We start from the raw sequence: 15,989 nt of genomic DNA on the forward strand, positions 1-15,989 counted from the left end.
TATTGACACTGTTTTCCTAATGAATGTTGTTCAGTTGCTTTGACGCAATGTATTTTGTTTAAAGCGCTATATAAATAAAGGTGACATTGACATTGACATTGACATCAGTGCTTCTACACTAGTGGCGAGACAGATCACAAAACTTATCACGGATCCGTGGTTTGATTAAAGTCAATTTTATTTTAAAAGCCTCTCTGTATTCAGACTTGCTTAATGTCCTGCCCACGGCGCTATCTGATTGGTTACACCCCACAAGTAATAGCCTATCAACAGTTGCGAGGCGGTTGAAGCCGGTGTTCTGTCGATTTGTCCTACGCTGTCAGATTTTCCTACCTCCCATTAAAACAGTGGGTAGTACAATTCCGCTGTAGTACAATTCCAGTCCGCTGGGCAGAGTTGCTAACTTGGAGACTTTGTCGCTAGATTTAGCAACTTTTTTCCAAAAAAGCAACTAGCGACAAATCTAGCAACTTTTTGGGCAATCATTATTAAGTCTCTGAGACTCTCTGGTGCTGCCGCACAAGCGCGAGGTCTCTCTTTCCCAGCACGAGCTTCTCTCTCTCTGCATCTTCTGTGTTCAGCGAGCGCAGAGAGGAACAGCACTTTCAGTTAAAAAAAAAGATATTCTGTATATTCAAGCAAATACAGCCGACATCAGTCACAGCACAACCACTGACTTTATCGTATGTGTATTTGATTTCATTAGTGCAGATTAATGTTTGAGAGCTGGTTATAGTGGACCACGTTTCAGTCATTATAATATTCATTCCGTTGTCTGACAACAGAAACATTAAAATATAGTAATAAAAACAGTTTTATTGAAAATTAAATTAAATGGCTAAATTAAATTGCAGTATGTGAGCATAAGGAGGCAATACAATACGACGCACTTACGTCATACATATGCTAATTAGCGCATGACGTCATCTAGTTCATGTTCTCATGATTTATTTTTATGAATTCAAATGTTTCAAAACATCCCCCCCTCTGTTTTTTTCACAAATCGCACCCTGAGCGTAGATGCCATTCTTCTAATGATGTAGCAAGTACATCGGGTGTTAAGGGAAGTGTTCCTGGTTCCAGTTTACCTAATTGATGCAGCCTAAAAATCCTTTAACGGATTTGTATATTAAAATCACATTAGTGTGTTATGTGTAAGCCGGGTTAAAGAGATGGGTGTTTAATCTAGATTTAAACTGCAAGAGTGTGTTTGCCTCCTGAACAATGTTATTCCAGAGTTTAGGCGCCAAATAGGAAAAGGATCTGCCGCCCGCAGATGATTTTGATATTCTAGGTATTATCAAATTGCCTGAGTTTTGAGAAGACGTATATGAGATTTTATATATATATATATATATATATATTAGTGGTGGGCATAGATGAATTTTTTAAATCTAGATTAATCTCACTGTAATCTTGGAATTAATCTAGATTAATCTAGATTAAAATGGCTCATTTGGATTCTGCCGAAGGCATTCAGAATATGTGTGCTACCCAAATATTCCAAAATGCATCACAAACTGCTTGAGAAAGCTGTAAACGAATTCCACATTGCACAAGGTGCAAACAACCTGCTTTGGCATCACATACGAAACGCACACGGACTGCATACGCACTGCAGACGGATTATGTGTGAAACAGGTGTGCGTCTTGTCGAGGTTTCCATAGGGAAGCTTTAAAAAAAAAAAGCCCTGAAGCAAACCCGGCAGCTTCAGCTGCATCCATGTTAGCATGTCACGTTTGATGTGGTAATTTCACAGTAGGCATACACACAGGTTTAAAGACTCATTCTCATCCCCTACAGGTTAGGCTAGGTATACATCCGCGCTAAAATATCAAGGTGAAAGTCATCATAGTTCACCTAGTATAGACCCAGTTCTCAACTCAACTTTGAGAATAGATTAACGGCGATATTTTTTTTATCGCCCAATAAGAGTCCCACGTTAATGCAGCACGTTAACGCCGATAATGGCCCACCACTAGTATATAAATATATATATAAAATTTTGCTAGAAATTTTCATAGTTTAAGATTAACAGTATGGGGCAAGAAATTGCATTTTGGAACTACAGTAAAATGTTTTTAATATAACTTTGGGCCAAAAATAAAAAATAAAAATGCTGGTATATGAAAGTGCATATCGTTATATATACACTTTAATTGTAGAATTTGTTCAATTACTAAGATAAATCTTCAGGAAGATTAGTATTTCTTTATATTTGAATTGATTATTTCCTTTAAGTGATGTTGTATGATGATTTGTAAATAGCCTCATGTAAAAGCTTTTCATGTACAAGATGTTCTGTGTACATTGTTGAATTTTTTTTATTTTTTATTTTCTATTGGCACGTATCAGCAGCATTTGGGTTTATGATTATACTCTCCTGCAAAAGCACATGCATTACAGTAAAGTTTAGCATTGTGGTAAGGGATGTCCCGATCAGGTTTTTTTGCCCTCGAGTCCGAGTAATTTGATTTTGAGTATCTGCCGATACCGAGTCCCGATCCGATACTTCTATAATACATTAAAAAAGAATAAAGAAGAGCGAAAAAAAAACTGATCCAGGATGTTCAATAAATTAAATTTTGAAATATATTCAAATATTAAACAACTACTTTAAATAGGCTAGTAAAAATATTTCAAAATTTTACTGTTTTGCTGTACTTTGGATCAAATAAATGCAGGCTTGGTGAACAGAAGAGACTTCTTTAAAAATAAACATTAACAAGCTTACTGTTCAAAAACTTCTGACTGGTAGTATAGGCAACTTTATTTTTTCTCTTATTTTCTAGCTTTTAATTTGCTTAGAAATCTATAAATGCTGGACAATAACAAATAATAATGATTTGTTTATATACTACAAACACTGTTTATCACATAATAAGGCAGAATAGTTTATATACTGTAATAAATGCTGTCAATTAGCACTGCATTGTTCATATACTTTATTTATCACCTGCTGGAGATGACTTGAAAAACAATTTATTTATTTGTCTTGTTCATATATTAATGTCTTCGTGTTTGCATAAGTTTCTGTTTTCCTGTGAAAACCACAGCAATAGCTGGACGCTTTTGTCAATATTAGGAATTTCCTGATATCAGCGCGAGAGTGCGCTCCGGCTTCGAGTATGAATGAAACACACACTGCATGAGAGTTTAGCGCTCCCTGATGTTCATCTCGCTGTATTCTGGGTCCGAATGAAATATCAGGTCATGCGCAGACTATCATGTTTCTTTGATTTTGAATCTATATTTATTCACACCATCTATTGAAAACAAAGTGATGTCATGCCGCACGCGTTGCTGTTTCTTTGTGGAATCAAAAGGGTCTAACTCTATGCCACCGCATAACTAAAGATGTGTTAAAAAATAATGAGAATATATATATATCCGAGTCCTGATCGGGAGGTAACGTCCTATTCCGATCGAGTCTGAAACCACGCAATCGGGCCCGATTTTCGATCACGAGATCGGATCTGGACATCCCTAATTGTGGTTACTTGTCCATGATCAGGTGACCCCTGCAAGGCCCACCCACAAATCATTCCTCACATCAATGTCATGCCAGTGAGTTTGAGGTAGCAGGATAATGTTACAGATACACACACAAAGTCATACGCCAATAATTAGTCTTATCCAACACTGTCTGTCTCTCCAGGAGTCTATCAAGAAGGGATAAAAACAACATTCAGTGAACTATTAGTGGTCTCAGTCTGCAAGTTTTACAAATGAGAGAACAAGATGTCTTTTAAGTTCCAGTTAAAACAAATTCATCATGCAGAGTGTGAAAATACATTACAGATAGCTGATTCTTTTTCCAACTTTCCAGAACTTTATCATTGTTAAACCTAAACCACTTAAAATGGGTGATAAAAAGCAAAAAAAATTGCTTTAGAAAGGTTAAGATATATGTATCCCCTTTTTAAAAAAAATTTATCAACCCCCCCCCCCCACCCCCACCCCCATAGATACGACATTCTGCTAAAGTTTGTTGTGGATCTTGGCCTGCATACTATCTACATGTCTAAACCGCAAGACCAAGTGTCTTGTAAAAATTCATTGAAAGCCTACGTGTTTAATATATACATGAAAAGTGGTTTAATTAATTTGCCATTTATTATTGTATTACAGAGACATGGCTCATTTATTTTAGACGTGCTGAATAATAAGCACAACCTACTAAACAATTCCACACCAGAATATGAATGGAATATGTGGAGAAAATTATGTGCCTCATGATGTCATTCTCTTTGATTTTCTCAGATTGATGAGATGATCACTAACATCAGAGATGTATTTGTGAGTAATCTGGATGATCTAGCCTGGATGGATGCTGAAACTAAGAAAGCTGCAGAGGAGAAGGTGAGGCATATTTTTAATTCTGTGTTTAAGGTTAATTATACTGTGCAATCACTGCTGATAAAAGATGCCAAAACATAACAAAAAGTATCTTTGAAACCTCATTCCATAAAAACCTTATCTTGACTTAAGAAAGATTTTGCTTATAATTGACTCTGCCATACAATATGGTTTGGCAATTTGACTGTTAAACTTAAGTTACAACTTCAAAATGTGGTTAGAAGAGCTGGACAAATAATTGGTATGTTGTCTTCACTTTCTCTTAAGGAAATTTTTGAGAGGTCTGTTAAGAAGCAGAGTCTTAAAATTATTAGTGACCCAAGTCATATTCTCCATAAGGAGTATGAGATAATGCCCTCGGGCAGGAGATATAGAGTTCCAATCTGTAAGCTGAATAGATATAAATTTTCTCTAATTCCCTTATCTGTCAAATTACTAAATAAGTGATTGAAATTGTTTATGTGGGTGAGGGTAATGTGATGGGTAGCATGTAATGTTAGTGTATTATTAGGATTGTGTGGGAATTATGTTTTGGAATGGTTTATTATTAATAATGTGTATATATGTGTATGTGTATATATGTATAGTGGATGTATACATGTATGCATGTATATATATATATATATATTTTTTGTGTTTTGATCTGCTCTCCCAGTTACCTATGACAAATTTCTCCTGAGGGAGACAATAAAAGAGAACGTCTTGGTTACGTATGTAACCCTCGTTCCCTGAAGGAAGGAACGGAGACGTTAAGAGGCCAGCACGAGTGAGGGCCTATGGCTTACACAGAATACACTGGGTAGCATAATCCAGCTGGACGTATGCTAGCAGGCTGCCTGCCCGTGGGAGGACTTACAGAAGGCAGGTATCTACCAAGGTGGTGATACATAAGAACTCTGAGGTACCCAGCCCGCAGGGTGGAAGTTTCAACGACAGAGCTGGCAAGGGGCTTGCCAAGGGAAAGACACATGCTGTGGAGAGACATACTGTGGACATACACACGTGGGATTACCCTGAAAAGGTGAATCACAACACATGGAGGCACCTAGTCCCACACAGTGCTGATCAAAGGGCATGTACGCAAGTGTTGGACATCCACAGTGCTGGAGGAACCCAGGGTTCTGACTGAGGAACTCACCTGAGGGGAATAGCGCACGCATCCAGTCCGCAGAGTGGAATGGCACAGCAAGCGGATTGACACCAAGCAGGTCCTTGCTGGCCCGAAGGGGCGAGTACCCGGGAGGACATGGGCTCTACACGGAGATTATTAAATCTTGCGAATGTGTTAGGTGTCGCCCAGCCCGCAGCTCTACAGATGTCTACTAGCGAGGCGCCATGCGCCATGCGCCAGCGCCCAGGAGGAAGCTACACTCCTAGTTGAGTGAGCTCTCACCCCTAGGGGGCATGGCAGGTCTTGAGCCTGATAAGCCAGGACAATAGCATCCACTATCCAGTGGGATAACCTCTGCTAGGAGACAGCCTTTCCTTCTGCTGGCCTCCGTAACAGACAAAGAGCTGGTCTGAGGTCCTAAGGCACCGAGTTTTGTCCACGTAGGTGCGAAGCGCACGTACTGGACAGAGCAGCGCCAGGGCTGGGTCTGCCTCCTCCAGGGGCAGCGCTTGCAAGTTCACCACCTGATCCCTAAAAGGAGTGGTGGGAACTTTGGGCACGTACCCAGGCCGGGGTCTCAAGATAACGTGAGAGTTAGCCGGCCCGAATTCCAGGCACGCTTCTTCAACTGAAAATCCCTGCAGGTCCCCGACCCTCTTCACCGAAGCCAAAACCGTCAGGAGCGCAGTTTTCAAAGATAAAAACTTTAGCTCTACTGAGAGCAAGGGTTCGAAGGGAGCTCTCTGCAGTGCTGATAGAACCACTGTGAGGTCCCAAGAGGGGACTTGTTGAGGGCGAGGTGGATTGAGCCTCCTTGCTCCTCTCAGGAACCTGATGATCAGATCGTGCCTCCCAAGAGACTTACCTTCAACAGGGTCATGGTGAGCCGAAATGGCGGCCACATAGACCTTCAGGGTGGAAGGAGACAGCCTTCATTCCAACCCCTCCTGAAGAAAGGAAAGCACTGACCCAATCGGACATTTCCAGGCGTCCTCACGCCGTGAAGAACACCAAGTGACGAAGAGGTTCCACTTCAAAGCATAGGCGTGTCTGGTGGACATGGCTCTAGCTGAAGTGATGGTAGAATACCACCTGTGGTGGCAAGGTACCTAAACCTTCCGTGACCCGTCCAGAACCCACACATGTAGGTTCCACAGATCGGGACGTGGATGCCAGAGGGTACCCTGTCTCTGAGAAAGAAGGTCCTTCCTCAGAGGAATTGGCCAGGGAGGGGCTGTCGCGAGGAGTACAAGCTCGGGGAACCAGGTCTGTCCGGGCCAAAAAGGCGCAACCATTAGGACCTGCTCCTCGTCCTCCCTGATCTTGCACAATGTCTGTGCAAGAAGGCTCACTGGGGGAAACGCATACTTGCGCAGGCCCAGCAGCCAGTTGTGTGCCAGGGCGTCTGTGCCGAGGGTGCCCTCGGTCAGGGAGTAAAACAACTGTCAGTGGGAATTTTCTAGAGAGGCAAACAGGTCTACCTAAGTGTTCCCAAATCAGCTGAACCGACTGTGGGTGGAGTCTCCATTACCCAGGGCGAGACTGCTGCCGTGAGAGCTCGTCGGCTGCACGATTGAGCCTGCCTGGAATGTGAATGGCATGAAGCGACCTCAGATGCTTGTGACTCCACAAGAGGAGATGGCGAGCGAATTGCGACATGCGACGGGAGCGTAGACCACCCTGACAGTTGAAGTACGCTATGGTCACAGTGTTGTCCGTACGGACCAGAAAGTGCTTGTCCTTCAGCAGGGCCCTGAAGCGGTGCAGAGCAAGACGTACTGCTAGCAACTCAAGGCAATTGACATGCCACTGTAGTCGGGGTCCTGTCCAGGAGCCTGACGCAGCATGCCCGTTGCACATGGCACCCCAGTCCGTGGCAGAGGCATCTGTTGACACAACGTAAGCCGCGCGAACATGGCGACCAAGTTTATTTCTATACCGAGAAAAGAGATCCTCTGCACAGGGGAGAGCTTGCTCTTTTCCCAGTTGACCTGAAGACCCAGTCGGGTGAGGTGTCTGAGCACCAGATCCCTGTGCTCGCACAACCGCTCTCGTGAGAGAGTGAGCTAGGATCAGCCAGTCATCGAGGTAGTTGAGGATATGGACACCTTGTTCCCTGAGAGTAGCCAAAGCTCCCTCCGCGACCTTCGTAAAGACGCGGGGAGACAGGGCCAACCCGAATGGGAGAATCTTGTACTGATATGCCTGCCCCTCAAAAGCAAACCGAAGAAACTGTCTGTGTCGAGGAAGAATGGAGACATGAAAGTATGCGTCCTTCAGGTCGATCGCTGCAAACCAATCCATCGGACGAATGCATTCGAAAATGCGCTTGAGCGTTAGCATCTTGAACGGGAGTCTGTGCAGAGCTCGGTTCAAAGCACGCAAGTCCAGGATTGGCCGTAACCCACCTGTCTTCTTGGGTACTATGAAGTAAGGGCTGTAAAAGCCGGACTTCATGTTGGCTGGAGGGACCGGCTCTATCGCGCCCTTTGCCAGGGGCATCTTTGCCCACCATCGTCGCGCGGACACCCCGAAACCTGGGGGACGCCGGGCGAACTGAATCGCGTAGCCGAGCCTGAGGAGGTCTAGCAAGGCTCCCAGAAACTGAACCAGCGGGGTCAAGGGGACTACAGGCATACCCACGGTGGGGCAGCGTGGTGGAGCAGATAGCCCGGCATGGGAGGCATAGCGTCCCTTAGCGGGGGCGGAGTGCAGGCACTCGTCTGACTCCAAGTAGCAAAGAGGGCATGAGAAAGCGAAGCGTTCTCGAGCCGGTTTTGCATGGAAACTGGCAAAGGGAGAGGAGAACGAGAGCGGCGAGGAAGCACGTCGCCCACTGTCGTTCGTGGCCTCTTGGGACCCGGGGGCCAGTGGTGGAACAAAATGAAAACGAGAACAAAGGATTCTCCCGTGGCCCTCCTCCGGGGGAAGGAGTGGTCCTGCTACCATCTCCTGATGAGCTGACGTCTCCAACTCCGGGTCGCCCATCTCAGGAACGCCGCTTGGCCTGGCGCTAGGGGCAGAGACGGGTTGCACCACCCTTCTGCGGCCATCTCCTCGCTGCGGCCGGGGTGAAGGCTGCTGCTGTGGCCGAGCGGGAGTGGAGGAGGCTGCAGGGGGGGGGGGGGGCCCTCGGCGACGAGCAGGCTGAGGCGGCTGCGCCAGCGGCGGGGTGGAGGCAGCAGTGGGCCGCCGGGGCAGGATGTGTCTGATGGCCTCAGACTGCTTCTGGGCGGCAGAGAACTGCTGGGCAAAGCTCTCTACCGCGTAACCGAAGAGGCCATCCTGGGAGACCGGGGAGTTGAGGAGCTGAGCCCGATCAGACTCCCTCATGTCTGCCAGGTTCAGCCATAGGTGGCGCTCCTGGACCACCAAAGTGGATATCACCTGACCCAAGGAGCGCGCAGTGACCTTCGTCGCCCGGAGAGCGAGGTCGGTAGCAGTGCGCGCCTCCTGCAAAACCCCTGGGTCAGCACTGCCCTCGTGCAGCTGCCGAAGCAGCTTGGCCTGATAGACCTGAAGTGAGGCCATGGCATGCAGGGCAGAAGCGGCCTGGCCCGCAGCTCTGTAAGCCTTGGCCACAAGTGTGGATGAGAACTTACAGGCCTTGGAGGGCAGCTTGGGACCACCACGCCAAGCGGAGGCGCTCTGTGGACACAGTTGCATCGCAACAGAATGATCCACCGGGGGAATCCCAGCATACCCCTTGGCCGCCCCGCCATCGAGGGCAGTGAAGGCGGAGGAAGTACCAGAACAGTTTCAGGCAGTTAAAGGTGCCTTCCATGAACTGGTTACTTCCTGGTGCACTTCCGGGAAGAAAGGAACCAGAGGGGGGTGCTGGCGATCCGCATGAGCAGCCCCCAGGAACCAATCATCCAGCCTCAAGCGCTCGGGACAGGGCGGAGGATTCCACTCAAGCCCGATGCTCTTCGCTGCCCGGGAAAGCACGGCCGTCAGCTCAGGATCGGACTCGGACAACGCTGGCACTCCTGAGGGAGGCAACGCAGCCGAACCCTCATCTCCCGAGGACTCAAGCCCGCCTTGTGATGCGGCGATCAACATACGGTCCTCTTCGCGAGCCCCCGAATGAGATGTCAGGAGCCCGAGAGGGTCCAGCAAACTCATCCGGAAACTCAACCGGCTGCGGCGTATGTGAGGGGGGTGTGGCCCGAGGAGGTTGGCTCGTCGGGGAAGCCCACACAGTAACCCTCAGATCACCCTGGCCACCAGCCGAAGTAGCCTTTTAAGGTAATCGAGTCTCGATCTGAACGCCGAGATGGTCATGTCCCCGCAATGAGAACATGAGCCATCCACGAACGCTGTCTTAGCGTGCTGGAAGCCCAGACACGTGACACAGCGATCGTGACCATCACGAGGAGCGATGTATCGACCACACCCAGAACAACACGGGCGAAATTACATCTTTAAAAAGACGCAAATTGGCCCGTATCTCTTTTGTGAAAGAAATTTGCTCTTTCAGAGGTGTTGAAGCGCTCAGGGGAACGCGGGAGCTATCGCAGGAAACCCAGACGAACCGCTGAATCGCTGCGTCACACCAACACCAGCTCTTGCTTGTAGCACTCCGGTGATAGCAGCAAGCGATGTGCTCGGCTCCGAAGTGAAAGCTTGAATGCGAGTTGCTCGCGCTGCTCCTTATATACCCGCTCTGCGGGGCGGAGCTCGCGATGCAAATCCCGCAGACCAAGGTATTTTGTGTACCATTGGCTCGTTTTGTACCACTCGAAGGTGATTGGGCTCTCGGGCGAGATCCCATTCGTAACGTCAAACGTGACCGGCTGAAAGGGAACTAACTAACTAACTAACTACTAAAGACAAGTTAAAAATACTTTATCTTCTTCACTACAGGCACAATCAATCAGAGAAAGAATTGGTTTCTCAGAAAATATAATGAACAACACCTTCCTGGACCAGGAATACCAAGATGTGAGTGCTTACAAGATGAAGGGTGAACTGAGGAGTCAGGAGGAGTTAAAAAATAAAATGTTAATTTAAATAATTGAAAACGAATCTGTTGTGCAAATCTTCTATTTTCCTATTAGTTAAACTATAATGCAGAAGAATACTTTGAGAACATCCTAAAGAACTTGGAGTTTGGCCAGAGGAAACGCCTAAAAAAACTGAGAGTCAAATTGAACAAAGAAGAGTAAGAGTTTGCTAAAGCCTTTCAGTGCCAGAAAGACACCCACATGGTGCCTGAGAAGATTTGCAGAGTGTGGTGATCGCTCAAAGAACAGAAGACGGGGGATATATATTATATATATATAATACCCTTGGGGGGTATTATATAAAAAAAAAAAAAAGTTAATTCAAGTAAAACTGTGAATTGGAAATATCAGTAACATTATGTATATACATAGAGTATTTATCACAATACTTGTATACATTCACTGCTTATAGTGGTCAATTTGATTAGATTTTTAATTTTTAAAAATCTAATACATTTTTTAACTCTGTATTCATTTATCTGAATAGCAAATTATCTCATTTGTACACAGCACATTGTAATTTAAAATATGTAGATTTATTTGTAATTTGTGTCATTGAATTTATTTTCCTTAAAAAAAATAGCTTATTATCATACAAGATTAACCTAGGTCATTTTCTGTAAATCAGACTGTTTGATTTGAAAATCCCAAACTTGACTTGATGTATTAGACTAAATTAATCATACTGAGGCCAATTAATGCAATAAGTATGTTTATGCCAAATATGTATTTACACATATCCTTACTTTATATTAAGAAAACAAAATGGTCCTAACATATCTATTACATCTTCATTAGCAATAACAAAATGCCAAATTCATGTTTTTTTTTTGCTTCACATTTTTTTTTTAAATGCAGAAGGTTGTATTTGTGATATTGTTAGTTATCAGGTAAAGTAACTGTACATTAGCCATACAAATATATTCATTTTCTTGGGCATAGGGATACTGTAAGTTACTGTAAACAAGACGTTCAAAGGAATGTTGCCTGAAAGCTCCTCTCTGCTGTGTCAACAAAAAACATCATAATGCTTTTTTTTTTTTTTGTATTGTATTGTATGTAGTATTGTTTATTTTACATCTTTGCACATAGTTTTTTCCTCATCATAAAGTACAGTTCACCAAAATCCATCTCAACCACTCCACAGACCAATATACCTCAGATGCTTGTATTTAGATATTTTGTAATAGGCATATTCAGAAGATAATTTTGTTTTATTAATAAATTGTTAATGTAAAATTTCTTTGTTTAGCATTTTGTTTTCTCAAGGTCTCTGCTTCTTTGATGGAAACTGTTGAACAAGGAACAAAAACAGGCCTCACAAACCTCATTGGCATTTTCTTTGGCAGGCAAACAAGCTCTGGGAGACTGTAATGCAGAATTTCAGCAGTCTAGTGAAAAGAAAAACTGTTATTTTTCCCTATGTAATGCCTTTACACTGCACTGAGTCAGATTTTGTTGGGGTACTTGCTCCCACATGGGGACTTGCAAAAGTAGAAGTGTACAGCCCTTTGCAGTGTGTGCTCACAAATCTTCTGACCCTTGCAAAGTTCCACCACATGTATTTGCTGCTCTTCACTTCATCACATTAGTCTTTACTGTTAAGTTAAATATACCTCTGCTGCCACCATCCAGATTAAAAACAGATTTGTTGGCTGACTGGTGACGGGTTACAGTGAGGGTTGAAACTTGAAATGCAGGTCTACTATACCCTCTTCACTCCCTGTTGCATATCAGCTTAAAAAACCGTTTTGTGTTTGATGTTGACACACAATGCATTTATTTATTTATATAGTTATTTTTATCATAAGGTCTTTTACATTACATTGACTCTCACTGTTTTCAGAGCCAGTGACATTTTCTATAAACATAAACATAACCCCCACACAAATTGTTCAGCCTTCAAAATTTAATTAAAACACTAAATGTTTATTAAGCAGTTTTCCTCATGGGGACAATTGTCGCTTTCCGACATTGCATAGAAAACCTGACCACAAACATACTGTATAAAATCACAATCAAACACTAACAAATAAGAAAATGTTGGTTATTTATTAATTTTTTTATTTATAATTTTATTTTATTGAATGTATTATTATTATTATTATTATTATTATGGTATATATATATATATATATATATATATATATATATATATATATATATATATATATATATATATATATATATACAGTATATATGTATATATACAGTACAGACCAAAAGTTTGGAAACATTACTATTTTTAATGTTTTTGAAAGAAGTTTCTTCTGCTCATCAAGCCTGCATTTATTTGATCAAAATACAGAAAAAAAACAGTTATATTATGAAGTATTATTACATCTTAAAATAGTTTTCTATTTGAATATACTTTAAAAAAAAATAATTTATTCCTGTGATGCAAAGCTGAATTTTCAGCATCATTACTCCAGCCTTCAGTGTCACATGTAACATCCAGTCTATCACTTGATCATTTAGAAATCATTCTAATATTCTGATTTATTATGAGTGTTGGAAACAGTTCTGCTGTCTAATATATTTGACGAATAAAAGGTTAAAAAGAACTGCATTTATTAAAAAAAAAATAATAATCTAATAATATATATTCTAATAATATATTTTCTTTGGTATCACTTTTTATCAATTTAACACATCCTTGCTGAATAAAAGTATTGATTTTATTTAAAAAAAAAAAAAAGAAAGAAAAAAAATTACTGACCCCAAATTACTGACCAGTAGAGTATATTGTTATTACAAAATATTTATATTTTAAAACCATAGCTTCTTTTTTTTTTTTTTTTTACTTTTTATTCATCAAAGTATCCTAAAAAAGTATCACATGTTCTGAAAAAATATTAAGCAGCAGAACTGTTTCCAACTTTGATAATGAATCATCATATTAGAATAATTTCTAAAGGATCATGTGATAATGATCCTAAAAATTCAGCTTTGCATCACAGAAATAAATGATAATTTAAAGTATAATAAATTTAAAAACAATTATTTTAAATTGTAATAATATATCACAATATTACATTTTTTCTGTATTTTTGATCAAATAAATGCAGGCTTGATGAGCAGAAGAAACTTCTTCCAAAAACATTAAAAATAGTAATGTTTCCAAACTTTTGGTCTGTACTGTATATATATATTTTTATTTTGTACAGTTGAATAGTTTAGTCCAGTATTTGTAATTTTACCATCTTGTGATTGCGTGGGGGGATCAACATGACCACCAAATTTTCTGAAACATGTCCAAAAAAAATTAAAATAAATAAAAAGGAACAATTCCACTTCTACTCTTCCAAATGCGGGTGGAGTTAATAAAACAACCCGCCTTCAAGGGGAAAAATACTTCCATTATCTATGGGCAGTTTATTTGCCAAAAGAGATGACATGCTTCAGACACTGTCACACCCTGATATGTTCCCCATAGGGTCAGCTCCTGACCCAGCAGCACTGAAGTTTCCACCAAGGGGTGCAACTACTTTGTGCTGTTAAAACGTACAGTAAGTTACTCAACATTAACCTCTTTTTTTGTGTGATCAACTTTTTATTTTTTACATTAACAAAACAACATCCATCCATCCATCCAAACCAACAAACAAACAGGGAAGTGGGAGCAACAGACACATTATCAATAATTTACAGTTGGAAAGAGAGAAAAAAAAATAAAAAAAATAAATGACATTATCATTCCTTTACATATTCCAAAATGTCAGAAGAAAAAGATTACCATGCATCAATAGTCCCAGGTTTACCTCCCATTAATTTGTGCCATTGTACATTTATTGGCCACTATCCCAAGAAGGCTATGAATCCAAAATGTTTTTGCACACATGTTCGAAGCAAACCAGTTTTGTCTTCCTTGCCATTTTACAACAATGAAACAACATTCTCTTCTTTATCTCATGTTAAATGTATTTGACCCAGTCTGAAATTTGTATGCCTTATACATGACTCCTGACTGAGGACCGTGGCATGTGGTGACATTAGTTCATGGAGTATCTGGAATGCATTTTATAGCTGTAACTGCTCATAGACTTTTATGATTCATACCAATCCATCAAGCAATAATTTACAATGGGTATGATTACATAAATATTCTGTCTCTCTTAATGACCCCTAATGCAATACATACACAATTTAACTGTTTTAGGAATCAGTACTTAATGTGATTGTGAAACCATTTGGCCCGTGCGTTTAAAGGAGAGACTGACAAATAATTTCAACCTTATTAAAATGAACAAAATGCTTTGAATATGCATATGCTACAACAAGAACCTATGTCAGTCCTGTTCATAAAAAAAATAAAAAAATAAAAATAATAAATAAAACTAAAAATAATTATAATAATTGTGGGCAAACATTTTGAAATGTGCCTGTGTTTGGAGCAAGGGCATGAAATTATTGTACGATGGGTGCTACTGTTAGATGAAATTTACACCCTTGGTCTGGAGCTAAACATTCTGGTCTGTGAAGGGTAGCCAGTCATTTAGCAACAAACCAAGACCGAGCTTTTTAACTTAATAAAAATAACACAAATACCTCTCCTACATTAATTGCCAGTTATCAGCAACAACAATTTGGATTACTATTTTGCTTTGTGATTGTTGCTTGTGCTTTATTTATAAAACTTTGCATTAAATGTAAATGCACTACCTGAATACACAACAAATGATGATGCAGTGACATCTTGTGGCTGTATGAGGTATTGCAGATCATGATAGAATTCTATAAATGTGCGCTTCTCTAAATTAATGCCTGACAAATTTATAATCTAAAATCAGATGTGCAGTTTTGTCGGCAACAAGATATATTCAGATTACTGAAATAAATTTGTATACATCCATGTGGATCAAAAATATTTTTTATGACTTTTAAATAAAATAAATAAATAAAACAAATTCAATTTAAATAAATGTTGATACATGTATGTGTTGTTCCAGTGAAAGTAATAGCCTAATAATAATTTCACTCTACTTGTACAGCTTTTTATTATTTTGGGAAAATTTCACATACATAAGAAGAAATAGGCAGGATCCAAGACAAATTTAATTCATTGTCTTTGGAAGACTATAGGACTACTGCACCAGTTTGAAGAACATTGTTAATAAAAAGTCAAAGAGGACAATATTTTTCACGAATATACAGTTTTTGATAAATTAATGGTTTGTACACTCTGGTATGTTTTTATTTACATTATTATTATTATTATTATTATTTGTGAACTGTTATACATTATATTACAATTTGTATGTTTTGTTTTGGTCAATAAAAAAAGCTTGCCTTTTAGTGGCTTTGCTTATTATTTTTGAGGGCCCTCGTCATGCTTGTTACATTCATGTAACACACAGCAACCACAATAACTTGTAGGCTTATTGGTTTTATTAATTTTCTTTTTTTATATGAAATATCTCTAAATGTATTTACTGTCTCATGATGAAATATCTTGATTCTTAAGGATGTGAGAGTAAATGCATTTTGCTTCATTTTAGATCATGTTAGTTTA

General features: G+C 40.8%; 1 pseudogene; it reads left to right on the forward strand.

Annotated features, from left to right (window-relative positions):
* LOC132155510 (neprilysin-like) overlaps positions 1–10,639 on the forward strand; it is a 140,634-nt pseudogene extending 129,995 nt beyond the window's left edge.
* Positions 10,640–15,989: the final 5,350 nt, after the last annotated feature.

Source organism: Carassius carassius, chromosome 13 (assembly GCF_963082965.1).
Source record: "Carassius carassius chromosome 13, fCarCar2.1, whole genome shotgun sequence".
Taxonomy (NCBI): domain Eukaryota; kingdom Metazoa; phylum Chordata; class Actinopteri; order Cypriniformes; family Cyprinidae; genus Carassius; species Carassius carassius.